The sequence below is a fragment of the Heterodontus francisci genome, chromosome 10 (genome assembly GCF_036365525.1).
Source record: "Heterodontus francisci isolate sHetFra1 chromosome 10, sHetFra1.hap1, whole genome shotgun sequence".
Lineage (NCBI taxonomy): Eukaryota > Metazoa > Chordata > Chondrichthyes > Heterodontiformes > Heterodontidae > Heterodontus > Heterodontus francisci.
The window spans coordinates 14,681,824-14,687,962 of NC_090380.1; positions in this window are offsets into that span (position 1 = coordinate 14,681,824).

Consider the following 6,139-nt stretch of genomic DNA (forward strand, 5'->3'; position numbering starts at 1 on the left):
TAGAGAATTCCAGACATTCACTACCCTATGAGAGAAGAAATTCCTTCGCATCTCAGTTTTAAATGAGTGTCCCCTTATTCTGTAACTATGTCCCCTAGTTTGAGAATCCCCCACGAGTGGAAACATCTTCTCAACATCTACCCTGTCAAGCCCCCTCAGAATCTTTGTACGTTTCAATAAGATCACCCCTTATTCTTCTAAACTCTAATGAATAAAGGCTTAACATGTTTAGCCGTTCTTGATTAGTGAATCCCTTCATCCCAGGAATCAACCTAGTGAATCAAAATATCCTTTCTTAAATACGGGGACCAGAACTGTACACAGTAATCCAGGTGTGGCCTCACCAGAACCCTGTATAGTTGTAACAAAACTTCCCTATTTTTAAACTCCAGTCGCCTGGCAATTAAGGCCAAAATTCCATTTGCCTTCGTAATTACTTGTTGTACCTGCAAGCTAACCTTTTGTGTTTCATGCACAAAAACACCCAGATCCCTCTGTGCTGCACTTTTTTGAAGTCTCTCTCCATTTAAATAATAGTCTGCCTTTTGATTCTTCCGACCAAAGTGCATGACCTCTCACTTTCCCACATTAAACTCCATCTGCCAAGTTTTTGCCCACTCACTCAACGTATCCATATCCCCTTGCAGATTCCTTATGTCCTCATCACAACATGCCCTCCCAACTATTTTTGTATCGTCAGCAAATTTGGATCTATTACACTTTGTCCCCTCCTCCAAGTCATTAATAGAGACAGCAAATAATTGAGGTCCTCGGACTGATCCTTCTGGCACTCCACAAGTTAGGTCTTTCCGACCTGATAAAGACCCATTAATCCCAACTCTCTGGGCTGAATGTTACCGGCCCATCAACGCCCCGGTTCACAGAGTGGGTGCTGGTAAAATACTGCGGAGAGAGGCCCGCCATGACCCGCGATGTCGAGATGGGTCCATCAAATTTTACCGGTAGTGGCAGGACCTCGTTGAGGACCCCTCTGCACGGCGGTGACACCACAATTACCATATGGTAATGATTACTTACCTATGCTGATTAAGCAGCCCGCCGCCTCTGCACCAACACTTCCGGATTTTTCATTGAACGGGCGGCGGTCACGAGCCGTCCTGTTCAGGATTTGAAAAGCCGACGGGTCCTCAGAGGCAGAACTTGTCGCCAGTGAAGGTAGGTTGTGTTATTCAGGGGTCTCACACTGCAATACGGGAGGGGGATACACAGGGGGCTAACTCTGCATTCTTAAAGAGAGGAGGGAATGTGCAGGGGGTCTAACTCTGTATTCTTAAAGAGAGGAGGGGATGTGCAGGGGTCTAACTCTGTATTCCTAAAGGGAGGAGAGGGATGTGCAGGGATCTAACTATTCTTAAAGGGAGGAGGGGGGATATTCAGGGATCTAACTCTGCATTTTTAAGGGCAGGAGGGAGGGGGGATATTCAGGGGTCTAACTCTGCATTTTTAAGGGCAGGAGGGAGGGGGGATTTTCAGGGGTCTAACTCTGTATTCTGGAAGGTAGCCACTGCGATTTCCCCCTCCGTTATGGTTGACAGCTCTGTGCCATTGACTGCCTCTGTTATTGAAGAAGCAATGGCACTCGAGTCTCCCTGTATGTGGGGAGAGTGCCACAGATGGTAGGTGTGTGAAGCTTGTATGTCTTGTGGGTCAGTCTATGCAGTATGTTCAATCTCTATGTGGTCATGCGGTGCCACTCTTAGTGGGAGCTAAGACAGGAAATGTTATGCCATACCACACAGCTGCTGTATGAAAGCACCTGATGTACCAGTCAACATCAGTCTCTGTCCTGTCAGGAACCTTCGAAGCATTGAAGGAAACGAGCTGAATTGCAGCTTGAAGATGAGGATGGTTCACGGTATATTCATTGATGCCCTTCTTGAGAGGATCCATATGAGCTGCAGGTAAAACCAACAGGCAGTTGCAGCACACATAGGGCCACCCAGTCGTGAGCAGCAGCACCCAAGGTGAGCTCGCCACTACAGATCCCTGTGCATCTACAAGTCCCACTGAGCAGAGAGACCTTGGGGTGCAAGTACATAGTTCCCTGAAAGTGGCAACACAGGTAGACAGGGTGGTGAAGAAGGCGTCTGGCATGCTTGCCTTCATCGGCCGAGGCATTGAGCACAACAGTTGGGACGTCATGTTACAGTTGTACATAACGTTGGTTAGGCCGCATTTGGAGTACGGTGTGCAGTTCTGGTCTCCGCACTACAGGAAAGATGTGATTAAGCTGGAGAGGGTGCAGAAAAGATTCACAAGCACGTTGCCTGGTTTGAAGGGCTTGAGTTCGAAAGAGAGATTGGAGAGGCTGGGTCTGTTTTCCCTGGAGCGAAGGAGACTGAGAGGGGACATGATAGAGGTATCTAAAATTATGAGAGGCATAGATAGGGTAGATAGCCAGAGTCTGTTTCCCATGGTCGGGGTGAGTAAAACTAGAGGGCATAGATTTGTGAGAGGAAGGAGGTTGAAAGGGGATCAAAGAGGTCAATTTTTCACACAAAGAATAGTGGGTATCTGGAATGAGCTGCCTGAGGAGGTGGTGGAGGCAGGAACAGCAGTGACATTTAAGAGGCATCTGGACAGGTACTTGAATGAGCAAGGCATAGAGGGATATGGAATTAATGCAGGCAGAGGGGATTAGTATAGATAGGCATTATGGTCGGCATGGATGCGATGGGCCGAAAGGCCTATTTCTATGCTGTACGACTCTATGACTCTATAACATACCTGCAGATGCCAGAGCGCCAGTGTCAGAGGCAACTGCGGATGTCGAGAGAGGTGGTGACACATCCTGTGCCAGTCACAGTTGTCATTGCTGTTCGCTGAAATGGCTCAGATGGAGGGGTGGATTCTAGGAGACAAGGGCTACACCTTGTAGACATGGCTGCTGACACCAGTGAGACACCCAGCACTGCTGCAGAAGAACGATACAACGCCAGCCACAGAGCTACAAGAGCTACCACTGAGCAGGCGATCGGCAGGCTTAAAATGCGATTCTGCTGCCTGGAGTGGTGCCCCGCAGGACAGGCCGGAAAGGATAACTTGTATCATTGCTGTTTGCGGTGCTCTGCACAATGGCACAGTCAATAGTGGGGAGGCCTTGCAGGATGAGGAGAGACATGAGCAGGACTCATCCTCGGACGATGATGACCCTGAGGTCTTACAGCAGGGAAGGTACATGGGAGGAAAGAGAACATCCAGGCACTGTGTGCAGGGTGAGCAGTGAGCTCAGGATGCACGGCAGGGCCTCATTGATCAAAGGTTCTCCATGACATAGGAACCACCATGGGCTCTGCACACCACACAGCACCCTCATTCACCTGTTGTGCAGCAATCCACATCTGCAACATCTTTGTGTACACCATTACTCACAGCAGAATAATGAGTCATTGTCCACATTCCTGCCTCCGTGAAGATGCACATGAGTGATACTGACATGGCAATGATGTTATTCCATACATTGGCAATTCTGGAAGGCCAATACTGTAATGGGAGGAGCCACGATCAGTACATGCTGGTACACTTCATTCACACAGTAAAAGTGCTGCAATGTTAGTGAAGACAAATTTGTTCCCGGCCTTTCCAGGGTGTTGTGTCACCCATGCAGACCCATCTGTGTCAGGATGCTTGTTGGAAATGCTTGCAGATTCTCCTACGCGGTGCCACTTCTGCGCCAGTAGCCTGACTGCAGGAAGGCTGCTGCTATGATAGCCCTTTGGCTGTGGATGACTTTGGCAGTCGTACCCTGTGCACATGAAGCTTAGAGTGTCCGGCTGGCTGGGAGAGTGATTGTTCATCCCCTTCCGTCATTGGACCCTTTGATGTTGGATAGTCACACGGCTACTCACCTTCTCTGTCACCTCCAGCCAGAATGTCTTGTTCTGGCGGTAGAGCATCTTCTTACCATCGCTGGTGAAAAGGACCTCCCGCTTTGCCCACACAGCCTATAGGAGGGTGAGCAGGGAGGCTTCACTACACTGCGGGGCCACCCTAGAATACCCCTCTGCCATCCTCGGCTTTTGGTGTGGTCCTTTAAATGCAAAGGTAACTCCACCATGTAACAGCTCTGACGTCTGACTGCAAGGTTTGTCTTGCACATGTTTGAAAACCATTGCGACATTGGGGCAGGGTGGGGGAGGGGCCTAATCTGTGCTGTTGTGGGTTTTTCAACAATTACACATCGACACATGTTCACGAACACTTTGCTTCTGCAGCAGTTGATCATATTTAATGGTGTAATATTTGTAGTTGGCAATGCAGCTAGAATATGAACATTTTTCCCTGTTTTTTTAACATTGAGGGTATAATTGTGGTTACATATATTTTCACATCGCAGTTAGCAGAGAAATGAATACAGATTCCAAATGCATATTAGACTGCGGCTTTTCACAGTCAGATGCTTAGATACTCATAGTTGGTAATTATTCTTCAATTATGGTTTTATTTATGTTGTATATTCTGTCTCTAGATGCAGAAATCAACAAGCGCATGGGAAAGGCTTCCACTGCTATGTCCAGACTGGCCAAGAGAGTGTGGGAAAATGGCGCACTGACACGGAACACAAAAGTCCGAGTGTATCAAGCCTGTGTCCTCAGTACCTTGCTCTATGGCAATGAGGCCTGGACAACGTATGTCAGCCAAGAGCGATGTCTCAACTCATTCCATCTTCGCTGCCTCCGGAGAATACTTGCCATCAGGTGGCAGGGCCGCATCACCAACACAGAAGTCCTCGAGGCGGCCAACATCCCCAGCTTATACACACTACTGAGTCAGCGGCGCTTGAGATGGCTTGGCCATGTGAGCCGCATGGAAGATGGCAGGATCCCCAAAGTCACATTGTACAGCGAGCTCGCCACTGGTATCAGACCCACCGGCCGTCCACGTCTCCGCTTTAGAGACGTCTGCAAACACAATATGAAATCCTGTGACATTGATCACAAGTCGTGGGAGTCAGTTGCCAGCGTTCGCCAGAGCTGGCGGGCAGCCATAAAGGCTGGGCTGAAGTGTGGCGAGTCGAAGAGACTTAGTAGTTGGCAGGAAAAAAGACAGAGGCGAAAGGGAAGAGCCAACTGTGTAACAGCCCCGACAAACAAATTTCTCTGCAGCACCTGTGGAAGAGCCTGTCACTCTAGAATTGGCCGTTATAGCCACTCCAGGCGCTGCTTCACAAACCACTGACCACCTCCAGGCGCTTATCCATTGTCTCGCGAGATAAGGAGGCCAAAGAAGAATATTCGCCTTTGATGATATATTTCAGTCTCACGCCATGGAATGTGCAAAATTAAGATTATTCCCCCTGGTGCGGCACGCGTACAAGAAGGAATGTTACACTGGAGTGGAAGAAGAGGATCGCCACTTCATAGGACACTGGGACACAGCAGGGTAAGTATGTGACAGCAAAGCAGAAAGTGCTGGGGTAACTCAGCAGGTCAGGCAGCATCTGTGAAGAGAGAAGCAGAGTTAACTTTCAGGTCTGTGAACTTCGTCAAGTTAACTCTGCTTCTCTCTCCACAGATGCTGCCTGACCTGCTGGGTTTCTGCATCACTTTCTGCTTTGCTGCCAGATTGACAGCAGCCCCACTCTTCAGCAGTCAGGTAAGTATTCTTTGACAGCTGTCAGGAAGCAGATGCTGGGACGCTTAAAATAGGGCCCCAGTACCTGCTACACAACTGTCAAAAACTCTCTCCCTGCACCGAATGTCCCGGATCTCCTCACGTAATATGGGGACGGCGACGGGCGGCCTCGATGGAAATGAGCCCCCGTAATTAATATCGCGGGGGCTTGGCGGCGGCCACTGAATGTGGGCACCGCGCTGAGTTTAAAGGGCACTGCCGTTCAGCCCTCTGTCTTCTGTGAGTTAACCAATCCTCAATCCATGCTAATACTTTACCCCCAATACCGTGAGCTCCGATCTTGTGCAATAATCTTTTATGTGGCAACTTATCGAATGCCTTCTGGAAATCCAAATACCCTACATCTACCAGTTCCCCTTTATCAACTCTGCTTGTCATATCCTCAAAGAACTCGAGCAAATTTGTCAAACATGATTTCCCTTTCACAAAACCATGTTGGCTCTGATTGCGTTATGGTTTTCTAAATGTCCTGCTATTTCTTCCT